At 38.3% G+C, this 22,297-nt stretch overlaps 1 protein-coding gene across 1 annotated transcript in view; it reads right to left on the bottom strand.

Annotated features, from left to right (window-relative positions):
* Nucleotides 1-22,297, bottom strand: part of bmpr1ba (bone morphogenetic protein receptor, type IBa) — a 95,829-nt gene that overhangs the window by 55,871 nt on the left and 17,661 nt on the right. Inside the window, exon 2 of the mRNA XM_084728794.1 lies at nucleotides 10,906-10,976. The gene's annotated coding sequence lies outside the window, so the exon portion shown is untranslated. The remainder of the gene's footprint in view (nucleotides 1-10,905; nucleotides 10,977-22,297) is intronic.

Below are 22,297 nucleotides of genomic sequence, written 5' to 3'. Positions count from 1 at the left end.
AACTTATCTTAGATTAAATTCATCTTTGCTGGTGCTACCCAATGTCAGTATCTGTGCACATTTTAAAGTAATGCAACACATATGACCAGTTGTGTTAAAAAAAAAATTAAATTAAATTTCTCGCTGACTAGAAGCGCATGTCTGTGCAAAAATTTTGCAACACAAGATCCAGTTTAGTTGTGTGTATGTAGTGGTATACTGTGTCATCTGAATTTTTTTTAGAAGAATTCTCCACATTCTCATATCAAATCAAACGCTCTTATTAACTCCACATGATGTCAATTCATATGGAAAGTACAACGTTACATTAACAGACTCTTTTATTGTAGTACACCAGTGGATGAAGCAGCAGTAGTGTTTTTCTGGGAGTTTTTGGCAATGTCACATTACTTTTAACAGCTGTGGATCATTGATGTGTCTGTGTTTTTGCATGCACACGTTCTTCATCATTTAACGATCTTGGTGGTCTTATACATTCCTGCAGCTGCTGCATTACTACAGAGTTGTTCAAAAACTGTGCATTCAGTGTAATAAAACCATGTAGGTGACACATACATTTACAACACAAGGACCAGGGTCTAAATTAAGTTATGTGTACATTATTTTAACAGCCAAAAAGTCCCTGTGTGTGTGGCGTGGGGGGTAATGCTTTCTAAAAGTACCTTTCAGCGCTGAACTTGTTTCTTTTTATGTAAGACACCATTTTAGAAAATCTGCAGCCATGATTCAGTGTGTTTTTTGTTCTTTGCACTTTAACACATCAGCAAAGAGTTATAGATGAAAACATACGACAGATGGGCCGATGAAGAAGTCAAGGCCTTATTGAGCATTTTTGAGTGTGCAAAAATGGACCACAGAAGTAACACAGACAACAACTGCCTGAACAAACCTGATTGTTCTTTGAAAAGTTGTTTCTGGGACTAAAGGTCCTAGTACTTCGGGTGGAAACACGGCTTGCATCCCCAGGTACTACACTGATAAAATATAGTGCAGCTAAATGAAAAGCAGTGGTTAGCTTCCATTCCTTGTGTTGTCATGTTCAGCTTATTTGTCTAAAGCTCATCAAGGTCGCACACTTTGGAATCAATCATTTTGTGTTAGACGGCTGTTTCATTGCTCTTTATAAAAACTCCCTGGAAAGCCAGCCTGAGGTTCTTAAGGTCAAGGTTTAGGTGCAGGGAACATGCAGCTAAGTTTGTTAAAGTAACAACAACAGCTCGAGTCATTCAATGTAACTCGATCTTGTGATTGCTCCCTGAAGAGCACAAAAAGACCCTTGACGTCTGTGTGTGTTTGTGTATCTCTGTGTGTGTACTGAGGACAAAATCATGCATCTGTACTGATTTGTACTAATTAAGTGTGTCCTTCAGGTACAACTGCATGATGCAACTAATTTTCAGCAAGCTGACCGCAGCGTATCGAAACCGACATGAAGTTCAGGAGCAGATTTGTGCAGACAGTTAATTCAGATAATCCTGTTGAACCTGCTCACTGTCACTGCCTCTTCTTTTACCATTGCAAATATAAATATTTAAAAATGACCCGCTGAGAGTTGTCAGAAAATGTCCATTGTTTATTATGTTTTGTTAACCTTAAGCGTACAGTATGTAAATTCTGCTTTTAGTGGTCTCTCCCATATTGAAACAATAACAAAGGACAGTTTATTGACACTGTGAAGTGGTGTAGGATCATGGGAGTTGTTATCTTCACAGTCACGTTCCCTGATTTCCTTCTTCACTCTCTGATGTATCCCATGTGTTCTTGGAAGTTACAGCAACTAGTTATAACAGCGAGCAGGATGGAAGCTGTGGCTCTCTACATTTGAACATTGTTTGAAATATTTAGAAAATGTAAGTACACAACTTCTCACCTCTCACAACTTCTGCTGTTGCGTTTTTAGACATTTTAAAGCGGAAGAGTTACGTATTATAGCTTTAATGACATGAGCATTTTTTGTAGCTGCTACGCAAAAGCGGCATTCCAGCAGTTTGTCACAGAAAGACATTTACTGTAAATCGATAACACAACGTGTCAGTTAATGATAGCAGTGGCATAATTCTCCAAATCCACAATTCATTTTATGTTTCAATTTTAAGGTCACAATTCAATTCGATTTCCAATTTACACTTTTCTTTAGCACAGAGGGCTCTGCCATTGTTAGATAATTGAGTCTTGATTTGTAAAGATGTTTGGTTTCATGCCCTTACAACTGTCATTTACCTTCTCAAATTCTTCTTTTAAAGATATGTGTGATACGCTGTGTCGTCTCTGAAGGGTTGTTTTTTGTTTTTTTGTCATTGGACACTGACCAGATACTGCAAGTAGGGAGAATTGCAATTCTGCTTCTAATTTTGATTGATTAGTTTTGAAATTGAAAGCTCATTTTGATCAATGTTTGATTTCATATTTAAATTGTGACACCCCATGTTAACAGTTAAGTTTCATGTTGTCCTGTTTTATTAATTCTAGCACACACACTAGGAGGCTGTGTGTGTGTGTGTGTGTGGATACTGAGGTAGTCTTTGGAACATTATTGGTTATTCTAGAAGATCAGCCTGTGACATTTAATAACAAGCTCCCGTCTTCTCATCTAAAATGCCTGGAGCTCTCCGGCTACATCGGTCCAGTTCAGTATCAGGTGCGGAGAACAGACAAGGCCCTGAACTAGTAAAGCTTCACATACACAAACACACATGCATGCATGCACACATCGCGCTCTACCACGGCCTCCAACAATGCCACATTTGTCTAACAGCTGATCTCCATATGATAAGAGATAGAAGTATATTACCCTGGACACACAAACACACACACATACACACACAGACAATCATGTCTTCAGATGGTTATCGTATTTACATAATCATTAGTTGTGGTTGAGACTCTGTCACGATCTGTGTGGTGTTCCCGGTGGTATTAGAAGCAATTACTGTCAGAGAGATAAGCCTACGCGCACACACATGCACACGGTATACAAAGACTTGCGCACACTGAAAGAGAGCAGTTATTTTAGACATACACACTCAGCAAACCATCAATGTTACAACACTCCAACTTGTTTTCTGACTTGTAACACAGACAGAAACACACCACATGCACACGCTCGCAGCCCACAAACATGCACACACGCAAAATCCGACCCCGGTGCCCCTCCCTACGGCTTAGAGAAATTACTGCCACCTGAAGCGGAACCCTGTCCATCACGCGGAGGCCCCCCAAAGCCCCACAGGTGTCCTTTAACATGTCCAAAGGTCCCCTCCTCCCCAGCGGCTCTCCATGTGGCCATTCATCTGGCTGCAGTGGAGGACATCAAAACAAAACACATCCCTGGGGGGAAAAGCTCACAGTCACACATCCATATGAATTAATCTGCAGTGAAGACACAGCTTGGTGCTTCCAACACTGCGAGAAGACGGAGAAATTTATTCTATTAAAGGGACAGTTCGGATTATTTGAAGTGGGGCTGTATGAGGTGCACAACAATTTAGATACTTAAAGAACCACCTAAGAAAAATCTTTATCAATTTAAGTGTATGCTATATTTAGAATACTTTCATCACTTTCCTTTGCTGTCAGGCAGCGTTTTCTGATGGGGCACCACCATTATATAAGCCAAATGTCACTATCTTCAAATGATCCAAATTCTTCAGGTGAAATCAGTACTTTTACCTTAAGAACACAGTGTTGCTGGTCTACTGCTGCCTCAGTCTGTTAGTTTGTTTGTGGTATTGTGTGACTTCTGTGGGTATAAGGGCTAATTCTGTTTCAGTGATGTCACACAACAGTAGATGAGCATCTCCTGTGTTCTGCAAGGTAAAATTAATTTGCCTATGGACTTAGTTTGGAGAAAGTTTATATTACAGGACTTGCCTGCCAGAAACGCTGTCTGGTGGCAAACCATCCCTTTAATTTAACACGCCCTATTGTTCTTCCTCCCACCTCCTTTTGTAGGTTTTGTTTTTAATTTTTAAAACTGTATCTGTTGCCAGGAAGTAACTAACATATCACTTCATCTAGTCCCAACTTGTAGTGTAAAGATGAACACAATGAGTTATAGAGACAGGTGGAAAACACTCCAAACCACAAAGACACAACTATGTTTTCTCAACAACATCTCCACTGGCTGCGGTTGAAAGAAATGCTGCTTAGCAAATCAGTATCTGTTTAAAATGGAGGGAAATGGAGCAGTCAGCAATTTTCGCTAAATGGCATTCAAGTGAAAAAGCTCCCAAGAATTGGCCAAATCCAGTCACTCCACATTAACAGGCAGGGGGCTGACGACATAATGTACATGGCAACGAAATACTTTTCCACTGTAGCCCACAGTTAATCTTTCTCTACAGTGATAGCACACAGAGTGATTGTTTTATTGCCAAAGTTCAATAAAAAAATAATTTTTCCAATGAGGTGATGAAAAAGAAAGAAATAGTGACTGAGACCAAGAAATAAGGTAACAGGAAGTTTGAGTCACAAAAAAAGTGTACAAAGAGACAAACAAAGAGACACAGGTAGTCAGACAAATGAGGCAGGCATGGCGGCAGTCACCCCCACAGACAGACAGACAGACAGAAACACAGACAGCGAGACAGTCAGACTTGTAGAATAAACAGCGGAGCTCTCAGAGTCGCCCAGGAAGAAATTCTTTTCTTTGATGTCAAGCCATGTGACCTCGTAGCAGTCTGAGGAATTGAAACACCGTCCAAACAAACGTCAACACCGCTAACACCCTCAAGGTCACTGTGTGCGTGTGTGTGTGTGTCTGTGTGTGTGTGTGTTTCACCCCTAAATGTTGACATGTGTGCACATGCAATGTGTGTATGCACGCTGAGAAGATGGAGACGGACATGTGCCATGAACTTGTGCGCTTGGTAGGCCAATAATGGATTTTTACCACTGTTCTTTTTTTCTCTTTACTCTTAATGTAAATGTCATTTTCAGTCTCTGCAAAAATGAGGGTATCAATTTTTTATTATGTCAAGTCTATATTATATCAGAATTGGAGTATAGAGCTGTGTACTGTGCATATGTTGGCTGATTGTCCTCCTTTCTTAGTCTTAGTCTTCATGGTGAGCTAAACTGACCTTCTCCTGGCTGCAGCTTCACATTTAACAGACAGTAACGAGAGTAATGTCAATCTCTTTATCTAACTCTATGCAAGAATCAGTAAATTTCCAAAAATGTTTCACTAGTCTGCTTCAGGGAAAATAATGCTTTTTTGAAAATACAGAGGTTAGCAGCATTTAACCAAAAACCCATTGACTTTGATACAAAAGAGGAGGTGCTAAAATGTTAACTCATTTTCAGGTTTTGGGATATATCTCCTGTTCTGCTGCAACAATTTTAATACTTTTTTTTTACTCTCTATCCTGAGTACAACAATGTTATTGGAGTGCAATGTTAAATCAGTGTAAGTCTCTTTTAAGCCATTAGATCAAGCTTTCAGTAAGGCCTTTACAAATAAATCCTGCGAGAGTAAAGCCCAAATAAAGCAGCAACTTCATTATATTATAACTTTAATTTATAACAATCTGCAAATGTCCCACATTAGCTCATCACAAACATATGACAGTGTTGTCTTGTTTCTCTCCTCATCATTAAATAAAAACATTAGTTATTCAGAGATATATTTTGCACTCAGGCCGACAGCTCTCCTCTGTACCGACATCTTATGGCAGTGGAGGTTTGGAAGTAATTAGTTTGTTTTCACATCAGGTCTTATTTTGGACTGCAAGTTGTTCAAAACACTGACAAAAATCTTACTCATAATTTTGTGAAAACTTTTGCGTGTTTCCCTCTAACTGTTGTTGCTGCAGGACACATGCCAGTGTCCTTTCTGTTTTGGTTCATCACAGCTGACTGACCACAGAGACAACATCGCTACACTTTGAATACAATCCTCTCACGGCGGGTAAACAGTGGTGTCCCGTTGCAGCAGTTTATTTAGGAGTCTGTTCTAGCCCAAACAGGGATTATGACAAAACCCACTGCTCCCTATTTTAGACCACTAAGTACTTTCTGCTGCTGCTGCTGAAGGCTGGTGGGCTGCTGAGGCATATGGGCAGCTGTTTTGTGTATGAGGGACATAGAGACAAAGTGAAAAACAGACAAGGAGAGGAAGAAAATGAGTGGCGGCGGGAGCAACTGTGCTCGCAGAAAAAGCGCCATCACAGCGGCAGCTCACACACGGCGACGAGTGAGCGGCACTTGAGATCTGTCTGATAAAACCTTGGCTTGAGCAACTGAGCGGAACCATATAATGTATTTACTGCATGCTTGAAGCTCTCTAAAAGCTTGACTTCAATAAACTTTCACTGGTTTTAACAGACTACAAAGTGTGGAGAGGAAAAAGCACACTGAAACACTAAACCTGGCGACCATAACATCAACGTGAAAAAGAATTCTTCTGAACTTTTTACTTTAATTGTCTTTTGATGGTTATCTGATTGCAACAGATGGCAGAAAACTGTAAGAATGGCGCCCCCTTGGGGAAAAGCAACATCTCCTCTAATCTAATCTAATCGAGTGTTGTTTTTGAGTTGTTCTACGGTTGTATGTGAATCTATTCAAAAGCTAATATCATGCATGGATATTACCCGTTGTGTCACTTCAAATTTATTTATTAAAATCCTTTCTAGTTATCGTGTAGATAATTTGAAGGCCACAGTCTTAAATGTCAGCTGCTGCTCGGGCAGGCAGTTTATTTTTGGGGCAAAAATTCCATAATAACTGTTCAGCATACACTGTAAAAGATTTAGTGGAATCAACAAGTCTTTTCTCATTATCTCTCCAGAAATATACAAGTTTTGATTTAAGTTAATTAAACTTGATATTTCTAGTAACTGTTTTCAGAACACTTCAAAACTTACAAACACAAGTTCTTCTAAATTGAATGAATGTGCTGTACAGAGTTCAATCAACCCATTAAATTATGTTTCTAAAGAAAAATGATCAACAAATTAGGAAGTATTTTTTTCATAATAATTCACACTGAATTCAGTCCCTAACACCCTATAGTTAAAAATTCATAAATTTAAGCTGTTTGTGGAAATAGAAATCATATTTGTTTGCCATGTTTGTCAGTCTGACTGAAATGTTACTGGTTTAATTTAATATGTAAACCTTGTTGAATATGTTTTCTGAATTAATATTGAGCTAAATCATTATACAATTACCCAAAGCCTAAGTTGACCCTGACTTTAAAGTTAAAACACATTTTTATTTTTACAGTGTAATATAATTCAAGGAGTCTGGGAAAAAAGCTAGACTTCTGCACCTCCTCTTAACTCACCATCCTAACAGCCACTCAAATGCCAATATGCTTCATGCACTGGAAAGCCCGACACTGATAAAGCCAAAGTCTGCAGTGGCCTATTTTATAATGTCTCTCAGAAGAAATAATAAGAATAAGAGCATTTATCCACCGAAGAGAAGATTTATGCACGATCTGGTTGGTATCTACAACAAACGCACAACAGAAGTCTTTGGAGCGAGATGTAATGGAAAAGCACAAGGACGCTTCTTTTTCCCCCATTCAGAAGTTCGTGACCTCGCCAATACCTACTTCCCTCTTCATTTGTACTCACACACTTATACACACACCCATACACTCACACAGCTTCTCCACTCTGCAGCGTGTACCTCGGGGTAGAGCCCTGTCATGCTGAAAGATGCTGTTGCCAGCACACCTGTGTGTGCGCTCAAGGGTTCATATGTGCACTTCACTGCGAGTGTGTGCGTGTGCGGGTGTATATGTGTGCACGTGAAAACACATTCTCATGTTTCAGCAGTAATGGCCCTGCTGAAACATGTGTCTCCCACTTAAAGGTTCCAGGCTGCTGTTTAATACAGACACCGCACACACACAGCAACAACCGGGGAGTCAGGGCAGGTCACCAAACTAAAGAGTGTTGATGATATACCACCTAAAATAATTTTCATTGAATAGGTCAAATTCTAAACTGCATTGAGAAATTACATTATTGTTATGATATCTTATAGGCATCACCCACTTATCACTTACCGCATTTACCACAAGAAATTATTATTATAATTATTTTTTTTTATCTGATTGCTGATGAGGTAAAATAATCTAAAAATGTGACACTGAATGAAACAGACCATCACTCCATATCTGCCACACAGGCCCTTATATTTTATTGGCTGCTGAAAACTTTTGCACCTCACTACTTGCACTCTTTGAACTACGAGTGTTGTATTTTCATATTGCTTATATTATTTTTTGCCAAGGTATTTAACTATATTTTCAGTGTCAATAATATATTTTTTAATTTATTATACTCTATATTGCTTATTTTGTAAATAAGTGTGAATCTTAAATATCTAAATATGTGTGAATACAAGCACAATTTGAGGATAACACAACTGCAATTTTGTTGTGTCTGCACAATTACGATAAAGTTCTTGAATCTTGAATGCAGCTGCCTTTGTCTTTTTATTTACTTTAACGTTAACTTAAAAATGCAGGGAGCTTCCAGCAGCATTTTTTGTTTTAAAATAATGTTGCAGAGTTTTATCTTAATTAAACATATGCTTAAAAGCATTTCAACAGCGTTTAGTGTTGGAGTTCATGTTATTCTAAATTTTAGCAAGACATATTGGTTGGTTTATATATTCGTTACAAATATTGGCTATGATAACAAAAATCGCTATTGGTATTTGTACCTGAAAAACACATTGGTCAACCCCTACTTTCTACCATACTGTCTAAAGGATTTTGATAACAGGTTTTTGCAGTTGATGCATTAGTAAGTGTTGTTGGTGTGATAAAGTCATTAGCTTTGTGTTCATTTGTATTCTCGTTTCAAAAAACTGCATGTAAATCAAAAACAATGACGGCATCCCACTGAGTGTGACAGGCATCCCGGATAAACATACTTTTTAAAGCACCAGTTACAAACAAATGTGTACCTCTCCTTCACCTCACTCTGCTGAACAAGTGCCATCTGTTCAAAATATTCCAGACTGCTGCCTGAAGAGTGGTCCTCATTTAGAGCATCCATATGCAAATGTGCAGTTACCAGCACCTGTCTCCCCTTACTGAACGGCCCAGCGTACTTGAAAGAACAAACTGTGGTGGAGAATCCGCACATACAGATGTGCTGTGGACAGTCTTTACTGCTACACATTGCCAGGACTTCTATCACTTTGTTGTGCACTTCAACTCCCTCCTGTGGCACCATGTTATGTGAGACATTAGTATGAGAGGGTACCTTGTATTGATTTGCAACAATTCTAATAAATGAAAAAAGCTAATATTTTATCAGCAGATCATAAGTATATAAATCATAAACCACTGGATATTCTGTTTAAAGAACGGTGGCTGGATGTTTAAGCATTAAATCCATGTGTCTCTGTGCTTTAAGAACCAGGTTTCAGGTTCTCAAAGCACAGAGACCAGGTATTTGGTTTCATGTAAAGCAAGTGATGATGCATCAAATATGCATTCAATTGCTGAATATGCCTGCTTCAATCCATGGTGCTTTCATACGTTCCAAACCTCCTTAATTGTTGTATTTGTCCATGCAGCTGGCAATAAAATGCCCACAGATACTAATAACTTTCCTCTTGGCAAATGAGGCCAAATCCCTCATGTTAGTGGTGGCTAAGGTTACAGACTGCTGTCCCAAAGGAACCATATTATGTTTGCAAACAGGCAGCGCTCACAACTCGATGTTTCTCTCCAAATTCTCAAAAGATGTAAACAAATGAAAAGTACATGAATGTATGATACATAAGATATAAAGGAGTGTTTCTCATGTAATAATGTGCTAGAAAGAAAGGTAAAAATATACAAAATACCACTGATCATGTTGCCTTCAAGTAAGTTATTACAGCCCAAGTCAAATATTTTAGGACAAGTCAAATATACGGTAATTTATGAAGGATATGGTGTCACTGTCTTTATGTTACTCTTGGCAAGTTTGGATTTCGGAGAAACGCGCAACGTGAGACTGACTCCCTTCACTGCCGCCCTCCTCCTTGGGGGGATATACTGGAGCTGCTCACTGTGGGCTATTTTGGTTTGCCTGGCTGGCTGCAAAATGAAGTATTTGCAGAGAAAGAAGTTGGGTAGTCCCAGCACTTCGTTCTTCTCTCGATGAGGGTATGACATTCCTCAGTTTGTGGGACTACTGCATTACTGGTATTTTATCACATCCCCTCCATATGCTTCAGCAGTTTTACTGATTTGTGTGCAAACTTCAATACACAACTTCAATAGTTCTGGTCTAATGTTGAATATTTAATTAATATCATCCCACTCACTTGTGCTTACTTAGTGGTTGGTACATATAAACACAAGTGGACACAAGGTATTATAGATAATATTGTGATAATGGCAATAGATTATATAAATGTACCAAAGTCAGTTAGTTCCAGCCAAGTAATTTGATTGGACAAGAGGCATTCAGGATAGATTTATTTGTAGTTTAGCCTTTGACATTTTAATCATAAAATCCTGTAACATTCGGACCATTAAGGATCCAGCCTTATGTATCCATCCTGACAACTAAACTGAACTCTTCTGCAATAATATGTTGACATACACAAAGTAACTAGCAAGCTAACATTAGTGTGCAGTTAGTGTTTAACAAATTGCGCTTGTAGATTTGTTGTGCCGATGACCAGCTGTGCTGATATTCAGTACAACAGCACTCCCTCTCATGTGATATTGCTTTAGGGCAGTTATATGTACAACGTGGTAGATTAGTGGCATCTAAAACAAAACATACACTATTTGACGATGACAATTATCCACAGCATTCTTACAGTATTTTAGGAATAGGTCACGTGAGAAAAAGTGATATCATGACCCTGGCACTCTGTGATAATACATGGAAATAGAGCATCTGATGTGTTTGACTCATTGATTAATTTTGCTCTTACCTGTGAATGAGGTTTGATGTAAGCTGAGGTTCACTCTCGCAGGAGGGGCTGGCCACACAGCTCTGCACTTCCTGCGTGCAAACATACAAGCACACAGTCAGAAAATACAGAGGCCTCCTTATAAAAAGCAGAGATAACTGGGGTATGGTTGATGTAAAAAACAGTGACATGGATTTAAGGTGGTTAAACAAAGAATTTAATACAAAAACAGAGCAGCCGTTCCCAGAGGGCAGACTGCATACTGGAGATTAAGTTCCTGTGTACACCTGTTATGTTATTAACTTACAGCGGGGACTTCTATTGTGGTATCCATGGCATCAAATAAACATGTTTCTCAAAATGCGTATAAATCAGAGTCAGCTTTTCTTTATTCAGAGCAGTTTCCACAGACCATGTGTTTGCCTTTATTTTATTTGATGTATCAAGTTAAATGAAACATAAATTGAGTCATACAAAAGAGGCTTATACACAGACTTTAAAACATTGTGTTTTCTGGTCACACAGGTTGTATGCCAAGGATTGTGCATTTTATTAGATCTTGAGATTGGAAGGTCACGTCGTACAGATTCCCACCTGTAGAGTTGGAAAATTAAACTCAAATAAAAATTCTTTATATAAACATGACACTCTGGGCGGGTCCATTTCTTCATCTCTAAGAAAACACAGCCTCCAAAACACTGTAAGTCACACTGGATTCATTTCACACAACGTTTCGTTTTATTGCCACCCAATAAACCACTCCAGCCGTATGTATGTGTGAGTAGGCGGTATGGGTGTGTGTGTCTCTGTTCTGTGTGTCTGTCTGTGGCCTTTGCTGCATGCGTTATCCCCCATAGTCAGAGCAACCATTAGACAAAGAGGTCAATTCACATTAGGTGTTAAAATGGCCAGATTGTACATAAATCAAAGCTCTACAAACTTTAATACATCTCTCAAACCACAACCAGTGGAAAAAGAAATTAAAATGACTACATTTACTCAAATAAAGGTGCCATTCAGTTCCTGACAAAGAAAATGACATGTCATGTGAACTTTTTTAACTGGCAGCATTAGCTGTCAGTTAAAAAGTCTAGAGTAATACTTGACTCCAGTACAATACAGCACTGTGAAAATAAACTATTAGTTTTAACTTAAGTTAGTGCCTGGGCTGCCTTCATACTTTAAATCGAATTTAACTTAATTTAAATTGACTGAATTTGAAAAGACAAAAAAATTTAAGACATAAAGGTCTTGTCAGTATGTCTCTATTATCTGACAAATGATGTAAAAGAGTCTTAATATAATAAAGAACAGTGACAGATTTCTGAAATATATTATTCAGACACTATTTTACTGTTCTGGCACCACTGAACCCAGCTTTATTCTAATAGCACGTGTTTTATGGTATGGACGTTTTCTTTTATTGTAACGAATATATAAACCAACCAATATGTCTTGCTAAAATTTAGAATAACATGAACTTGAAATGCTTTTAAGCATATGTTTAATTAAGACTTTAGACTTTTTTTCTGATTCACTTTCATCTACAGGTACAATGGGCACACATGTCATTTACTTGCTTGTTTTCATGCAAAATGTGGTGGTCATATGGCCGCTCTCATCCATAAACAAAATATGTATATTTACATTAACTAACTAAATTCATGTATTGGTTTTTACAGTGAGCCCAGAGGACCAAAATACTCCATGCTTTAATAGACATGACAGGGCACAAGATTTATCCAGAATAAAATTAAATCAAATATACATTTAAAAATATAAACTTGACTTTGTTTGCAGATAGATGAAAGATAATGAATGAGAACCATCATTACATCTATGAGAATATGAAAATATACTGTAACCCAGGCCCAGACTTGACTTCAAGAAGACTGGAAGATTTATAGCGCAAGATTTAATTACTCAGACTCGTCTTTTTGGCAACTGCTTAGCTTTTCAGACAGAGCACTTTTGTTTAGTTGTTGAACTAGCACTGATCAGCACACAGATAATTTAAAATGCATGGATAAGCTAGACAGATGACACCTACTAGACTCCAGTCTGATGGAGAAGTTTACTTATTTATACCATAAAAAAATTAAAAAAAAAAAAGAAAGAAATGCAAAAACTAAATGGTCAGGTCTTTGACCTGACTTGAGCCATGAAGGGCAAAATAACCCATAACATTATGACACTTCGGGACTTGCAAATGTAGCACTAAAAGATTAAACCCACAAATTCAACATTAATACAAAAAAACTCATGGCTAAAGCATTCATCAACCCTGTGGTAATCAGCTCAGCAGCAAGCCAACAACCAGCCGTTTCACCAACTGAAGGAAGTGGCTCCAATGTACCCCACATCTGAAGTGAGGTATGTGGGACGCAGAAAATGCCACTGTGGGTGTCAGTTTACAGTCCAGCCTTCAGGTATCAAACACAGGCGTGTCGTGGCGAGAGCCAGGCGGCGTGCCAGACAGTTGGTTGTTTCTAAAAAGGATCAGTGAGGCGGATTACTGCCTAAATCCCTTCTTTCACCGAGTTCCTACAAACTGTCATTTCTGTCTCTGCTTCACAATAGCCACTGAAAACACTGACATGTAGGGTGACTCCACAAAAGAAGTATCCTACAGTGGAAGCACACAGACAGAAATATATGCTCATGTGGTTCACAGTGTTTTAATAAACTCTGCATGTTTTTTGTGGTAACACACTTATTGTTATGTGTGAAACCATGCATAGATTAGAACAAGGTGTTTGAGAACACAGACGTGTCGGTGATGTATTCTGATGACTGACAGACTGCAGCGTGTCAGCTGATTCACACAAGTATAATGCACGGGTACATAAACTAGAGCCCGACCAATTCTGGATTTTCAGGGAGTAAAGAAACTGAGATGTAATGGAGACGGAATATTTAACAGTTTAACAATAAACTTAATTGTCCAAAACTACATCAAGACACTAAAACATTGAACTTTATATGGAGTTTTTCTTTTTTTTAAACTAAAAGCATTAAAAAACAAACTTCATTTTGTTCTGGAAAAACAAATTATATTGGTACATATGGGAAAACATATACGCTGCAGATACCGATATAAGTGAATATAGCTATGATAGGCCAATATCAGCTGATAGTATTGGCTGACTGATGTATCTGTCTGGCTCTAACATAAACCCACACACACACACACACACACACACACACACACACACACACACACACACACACACACACACAAGCACTCATAGATACATTTCAAGCTTGCACTATAAAAAGCAGCTTAATGTAAAGTCAAGAATCAACAATATAAAATCATTCTTCATATGGTCTTGTATTTTCTTCACTCAGTTCCTACTCACTCAAATATTAAGCCTATCTCTAATGTCTTTTCACATAAAAATCTCAACATCACTCGTATCATTTCAATGGGCCAATTCGATATTCAGTATTGGTATTGGTCCGATGTGGGTCAAAATCACTGGATCGGATGTCAGGGGGAAAAAAAATGAAAAGGGATATTTCACGTGAATCACAGCTAGAACATGGCTGAGACATCTCAGCAGCACTGTCATGTCACATTTTAAGCCCAATGAAGAAAAAGAGCGAAACATGCAATTTATGAAATTTGTTAAATTAATTTTGCGTGTTTGGTGCTGACCAATCAATGAGATCTGTGTGTGAAAAAGCTAAAATCAAGAGAAGCAGCAGAATTGACTAATAGGGTTGGGCTGATGATCGTCCATTGTTGACGGCTGATAGTCATCGACCACTGACTACCATCGTGAAATCAGCACTTTCGCATGCACACTTACCCTAAGTCACAGCATTTGTAATAATGTGATCAATATCTGTCCAATATTAAATTCACCATGACCTCTTTCTTTTTTAATCTCAGACTGTTCCAAATGCCGACGTGCCACCCACCCTCCGCCGTCTGCAGTGTTGTCCAGTAAAACAGTCCTGCCATAGAGGTTTTAGTAAATCTTAGAAAACCATTAAAAGAAAACACATGATCAAATTCATGTGAGTCTGTAAATAGCCAAATGTCTGAACAGAAGATTGATTCATACTTACGGGTAATGCGGCAATCACTCAGCGAGCCTGGCCTTTTACCCTGCGCACTCACACATTACTGCTCTGAGGCACTTCTGTTAGCTGGTCTCACACACACAAACACACACACACAGACACATGGGAACACACGCATGCACCCCACCCACATTGTAAAAATGCTCAGCAGCAATCATTTTAAAACTTGTATGGCTACCTGGCTGTGTGCCCGATGCCCAGTGTCCAGGCTTTCCGATGTGAACCTCTCACACACACACACAAAAACACACACACTCCAATCAAAAAACTAAACCAACATTGATCCAAACTGAAATAAAGCCAGACTGGAAGAGAGACTGCAGTGCAGCACACCATGTGAAACAAGTTATTTTATACAGACTCACAAAAAAAAAAAGAGATGGACCAGGATCAAAAAAGCCCTGACATTTGAAACAGACTGACTATTTTCAACCCAACAACAGTGACTTAATTTTAAATTTCATACCCACTAAATTTCCACTAAGTTTCCACCCTCACTTGACCTTGACTCTTACTATTTTAAGGAAATCAGGAGATTGAATCAAAATTGAAATATTGAATCAAAATAATCAAATAAATAAAATATTATTTGTTATTATTATTTTTATCAATGCAATGATGACACATTCAGAGCAGCCAAAGAGGCCCATAGTCGATCATCATTTAGACTCACTAGAAGTGTGTCGAGGTGTCTGTATCTGCAGAGATCCTGACCTTTGCCTGTATTTTCTGTTTTTTTGCTGCGTTTGGGATGATTTCCAGCATAAACCTTTGGGCAGTGGTGTGTAGCCCCCACCCAATAACTGCACACAGGGTGTGAGGTCAGGACTATAAACACACAGCGAGCAGGTTACATTTCTTTCTCTGGTGTCTGTGCCATGAATGAGGGTGGGGCTGAGATACTCGCACACCGCTGCTGCTTTGCGTCAAAAGGAACCAGCTGAGGTGGACGAGACGTAGCTGTAGAGGGACATCTTGCTTGACCTGCTGTCACCGCAAACCCGACCACAGAAACGGGTGGATGGACAACTATCTGAACAGTGCTGACCTAGACAGGTAATACAGCAAACTTATTTTATCACCTTAGCTGCGTCCACGCTTTGGAGCACACAACATGTCATTAGTCAGAAGCTACATGAGCGATAATATCTATCGTGACAGACTTTTAACCTATATTGCCTTGGCCTAGTAACAATGTGAAAGGGTTAGTTTGTGAACCAGCTTTACAGAGCTTTGTAGTAAACTTCAGCTCACTGTGTAGCTACCCGGCCCACAACTTTACTGTTCTTTCACTGTCACCACTTCAATAGTGTGTTTTCAACCACAGCAAGCTGCTCTTTCCAAAGACAAAGCTCAGAATCAAACAGACACTGTTAGCGACTACAGCCAACCATTTGAACTTGGTAGAGACCAAAACCAGAGCTAAAAGAGAGTGAATATAGGAGTAATATTAACCAAGAGGACACACTCTAAATGAATGTTAATGTTGCTGTTACAGCTCTGTTATTAGCAACTGTTGGCTGATAAGGTTTGCAATATGAATTTAAAAGGTGATTATATGTCATTATATGTTGTGTTTATAACTTGTTTCCTCTGCCCCTCAGTGGCCCAAGGAAGGTACTGCAGGTTTAAATACGTAAAATACATCATAATCTAGAAAGGAGATTATGTACTTTATTCACTTTACATTATGAGCAATCAAATAAAAATAAGAGATAAGAGGAAGTCTGAGATGAAAAGCCAATTACCACTATATGATTGCTGTGTTCTTTCTGTACAATATGTTCAGTGCAGATATGATAACAACAACAACAACAAGACTAAAATGTGTTGAGGAAGACCTTCAGAGAAAGAGATGCAGTGAGGAGGGAGGGAGGCTGAGTGCAGTGAGGCAGAGAACCAAACTGATACTCTAATCATTTGTAACAAGCACCACACTATGTTTTATCCAGCTAGAAAACAGAGCTCGTACACAGACAGGCTTCATTTAACTTGCACGTCAAACTGCAATCGCACTGCGTACACATACACACACACACACACACACACACACACTCGCAGTTCAATTCAAAATTCAAAGAGTCATGCGAAGTGGAACACGGCATCAAGGATGCTCATCTTTTTTTTAATTCCTTAATGAAAAACATTCCCACGGTCTATTTATGAGACAATGGCAATATCGACGCCAGCAGCAGAAAACAGGGAGCTTTAATTCTCTTAGGTAAACTCCTGCCAGCTCCAATAAAATCCAGGCAAGCATATTATGCATGTAGCCTGACCTCAGCTGAACCTTTACCCTCTGCTCAAACCTTTTTGATGCAATATAGATACTGTGTTTCCAGCACAGATGGTAGATGTTATGTCTGAAAAAGCAAACTTTTTTAAAATGTAACTTTTGCTTACACAAAGGGATAGTTCAGATTATTTGAAATGGGACTGTATGAGATACTTATCCATAATCAGTGAATTATCTATGGTAGATGGCAGTCAACACGCTCCCAGTTTGGAAAAGCAGGAGGAGCACCAGTGTAGGAAAATAAGACAAGTATTGCTGTGGATCGATGTGTTTTAGCCACCTAAGACTCCTTTGGCAAAAACAAAAAAATTTTGCTTTGCAGAACGAACGGTTACTGTGTTTGTGCCATTTTGCGACTTCAGTGTTTTCAAAGGTGAGTCTGAATTCACTGAAGTAACAGAATAACACAGACAAACTAACATCTCCCATGTTCTGCGAGGCAACATGGCTGTTTGTCAAAGTAGTCGACTAAGATATTTGAATTATATTATGTCAGTTACATCACAGGGGAAGAGTTGAAAACATTATCTCTTTTTTGGTTTATAAGGTGGGATATGTATTTATTTAGTATTTTTTCTGTTTATTTTTTTTTAACTTTAATCATTATTTCATAGCTTTCTGTCCTGATCTTTCTTTCTTATTAAGATTTGGCATTTGCAATAAAATGACCATTACGTTAGTACAATTACATAAATGACGTCTTATTTCAGGGTGTGTCACGTCTTTTTCTTGTTCCAACAAGTCAAAAAATGTCTACTGTCCAACAATAAATTTCAAGCCTTGCAAGACAACCAGCACAAAACACAGTCTACACAGCATAAACATAAGGTAACTGGTCCAAACACAAATGATGCTCAGGTAAGTAAGCCTTTACATTGAGCAGCTGAGTACGGAAAGGACCCCTCCCTCCCAGTCACTCTTTAAGCAATCTGTTCATAACTTCATAACCTGTTTATTTAATAACGTTATCCATTCTTTAAAAGTGGATAAGGCAGTGGTGCAGTTACCATACACCCTGTTATCACAGCAAACAGCACCATGAGTTCTGGCATTTTGACTTTTTAAAGTTGTCTGGGGGATTTAATGTGGGATTTTTGATCAGCTGTATGGACCAAAGTTCCCACCTTTCTGCTCATACAACCTCAGCTCAAAAAATCCAAACTCCTCATTGCTCGCAGGTCCAGTCCCTCCGGTTTCCATATATCCTCTCTTTATGTTGTTAGTTCTCTGTAAGATGTTGTTACTGAAAATATCTGTATTTATTCTGCTATGTGATGACAGTCCGCAGAAGGACTCGCCAAAAGTGCATCCTGTCAGTCACAGTCAGAGCATCTGCAGACCACCCCCGCTGACTACACCTGCGAGAAAACACTGACTGTGTTTGCAAAAGTTTGATTGACGCGCTGACGTTGGTGAGTGGCATGATGTGTTTCCCCAGAAAACACCCCCCCAGAGGTGTGAATACAGTATGGAGTCATGAACAGGTTAGAGCTGCGCCTGTGTGTGTGTGTTTGTGTGCGTATGTGTGATGGTTATTGCGGTGTGAATTTTAGGAGGTGTGTGAGATAGAGAGCAGCAGTTTGAAGGATATGACTCATTACTGGCTGTATAGACCCCTCAGTATGTACCTGCTGTACCTGGAGACTTAAGACAAGGAACAAATCTATTTACCTGCCAGATTACCAAATCTTTTCCGCCTGTTCGCTCTGGAACCTTTTTTCACCTCAACATTGCGAGGTTGAAATGTGTTGTGTGCTAAATCAATCCGTGTAGTTTACCAGGTTAAATGTGACGCAGCACAGAAAAGTTTTTAGCTGGAAGTTATTTTCTTGTTTTGTTTCAGAACCAGAATCAGAAATACTTTGATTACCAGGGAAAAATATTATATTCTACTATAATACATATCAAAAATAACAAAACAGTATAACAGAAATATATAAACACATAAGAAGTATGTAAAAATGTGCCTTATTCTACAATGTGTAGCTGACACATACACTGTAAAAATGAAAAAGTTAAAAACAAACTCAAAATTTCAAGGCAAGTTTTTAAACCATCTACTAATCTTTTCAACAAAAGATCTCAACACAACATTATAGGTCGGCAAAACTTGATAAAAACCTGTTATAATAGTTTGCTTTGAAGTTTGCTTTACGTTTTCTTCGTTTTCTTCTTTCTTTTTTTTTTTTTTTTACAATGCATGAAATACACTATATATTGGAAAAATGGAAGAGGAAGTCCAAAATAATAAATTAGAATTTGAAGAATTATGTACACTAATGTGAATCAGGATATGACGTATACCAGTGAAAATAATGCCCTATCTACTCTAAAGTTGAATTATTGCATAGAGTATTACACTGTGAGTTATTGCACAGATTGCACTTATATTGCAAGATTTCTTACTTTTAGATGCATTTGTTTTTTATTACAATAAAAATATACTCAGACAAAACTAAAGGTAATACTCTTCTTAGACTTGCTGGATTTTAAACAGGTGTCCTGTTAGGTTAATGAGCTGTGACGCAGAGCCTTTACTTGCAAAATCAGGCTGATGGATGGACTTAAACTTTTAGAAGATCACAACAGTTGAAACCTGAAGCACCCCAACAACAATCCTTTTATCTCTCCATTTCTTGTCTCCTCCTTTCTTCTTTTATTACACAAAAACAACAAAAACAGGGACTCAACACCAGAGCGAGACGGATCCAGCATTAAATCACATGCTCCTCCTGAGGAACTCTGGGGAATCATGCTCTCGTGTCTCAAATCAGTGAGAAAGTGAAATGTTTTCCAACCGTGCAACTCGAGTTGAGGGAATTCAAGTTGTCCTCTAATGTTGTTCTCTGAATTTTGGACCCATTTTAACCACAGACATTACGTCAGACGTTGGTCTCTAAAGTATGTGAAAATCTTACCCATGTGGGTGCGAGTGTGTTTTTAAAACTGAACATTAGATTAAATACGGACCTTCATAATGGACAACTATAGGGTTGGCTGTTTTGGTTTCAAGTCATTACTTCCACACAGTAGACCCAATCACTGCTCCTTTATTCCAACATCCAATATGTGAGGCCCTCCCTACCTGCACCCCAGTCTGACTAAATCCCCAAGAATGTGGAGAAGAGCAGACAGACAGAAACAAGGAAGATCTAATTCTGCTGCTCCAAAACAAACTGTATTTTTTTCTTTGCTCGTGAACATTGCTTTTTGCAGCACTTCCTAGAGATCACTCGGCAGCTTAACAGCAGTTGTGTTTATGAGCACTTAATAATATGATTATAGCCAATAATCAGAGGAAGACATTACTCCAATTAATTTGTTTATATGGTGTAGTGAAAGTTTAAAACGCATCCTTTAACTGATCAAATTTGAATTAAAAATGCCATTAATCTAAATCAGCAGCCTGTCCAAAGCATGCACAGGTTGGTTTTATGGGAAGTGGTGTTTTGTCTGACATGTTTAGATATATTAAAGGCTGATGTATTTATAACATACAATGTTTAAATAAGAAGAAGCAATCTATAAAACTGATATGGTATTTCACATAATTATGTCTGGATAGTTGCATTTATGGATTAAGAATTCTTCTAGCAAGTATTATTTATTTTACCCTGAATGTATTTCTTGAAAATGAATTGATCTGATGTGTCAGGGACAATTTTGGTTTAACCAAAGCAAAATCTGTAATGATGCGGAAGGCCATAGAATCAGACATACATAACCGTGTATTACGGTCATGTAGGTAAAAGAAATAAATAAATACAGAGCCAAGGGAGGGGGGGTAATATTCCCAGAAAAATACTTGAATATTCTCTGAGATTAAAGTGGTAAATTCACAAGTGAAAAAACACACATTTATGAGAAAAAAATGTATCTCCTGAGGTTTTGATACAACTTTAGTACACTGTAGTTCCAGAGACACAAAAGCTAACAATTAATGGAAAAAACATGGCTGATTTGGATGACATCATTGCTTTTGTACATCTGGAACTACAACAACGGACAAATGCAAGAATACTGCTGGTAACTTCTATGTGCAATTCAAATGGGTATTTGTAGTGCAACAGAACACAATATGATATAATATCATCTAAATCACTTCTTAAGTATTTTCTTATTGCTAAATTCAATTAGTACAATTTGATTAGGTCATCCACTGCATGGCAAGGCGTGGAGTCTGTGGCGTGATGAGGATGATCCAGCAGAGTTTTCTTTCCTTGAAAATTTGTGACTTTAATCTTTAAGAATCTGAGTTTTTATACACAATTTTATGACTTTTGAGACTTTACTTCTCATAAATTTACCAGTTTAATCATGGAAATTCTGAGTTTTTTCTCTTTTATATTACCCCCCCTTGCACCATAATTTTATTTTATTTATGGACCCAATACACCGTTACAGACATACAGGCCCACACTTTATTATTCTATTGTTTTCTGGCAGGCTAATTCAACACCTATTCCATCATTTACTGTAGGTTACCATCTGACCAGACACTAGAAAATTTTTCTTTTGTAATTGATGTGTTTGTTTTAGTCAGATAATTAAAATAACTACGCCTACATTCCTTAATTTGTGATGGCAAAGATTTTGAAATTAGAGCTTGTTAAATTCTTTTGGGGGTGGATGGTTTGGACTGTCGGGGCTATGGATGGATGGACAGATGAATAAAAATCAGACAGCAGACACACAAGCATACTGAAAACAACACAGAGAGGTAATGAGAAGGACACAGTAAGGACAGAAACACGCTAAACTAATTCATACAGGATGAAAACCAATCTTGAAGGAGAGCCACTTCACCTTGAGAACGCCTTGTGGCAACAAAGAGCGCCCACAGCCTCTAGATTATCCTTAATTTCCTGCAGCAGAAGGCCTTGGCCATGGGTCAGCTCAAACAAGTTTTCATTGCTTAATTATATATATTTGCAGAGGGTCAGGAAAAGGTTTGGAATCTACTCTGGAGATCTGCATGGCACAGCAGCATCTGCGCCAACAAAGATGTGAAGAAGACCAACAGAA

The sequence above is a fragment of the Lutjanus erythropterus genome, chromosome 10 (assembly GCF_056507025.1).
Source record: "Lutjanus erythropterus isolate fLutEry1 chromosome 10, fLutEry1.hap2, whole genome shotgun sequence".
Classification (NCBI taxonomy): domain Eukaryota; kingdom Metazoa; phylum Chordata; class Actinopteri; order Lutjaniformes; family Lutjanidae; genus Lutjanus; species Lutjanus erythropterus.
The sequence above is the reverse complement of the archived record's forward strand: the minus strand, read 5'-3'. Positions and strand labels throughout refer to the sequence as shown.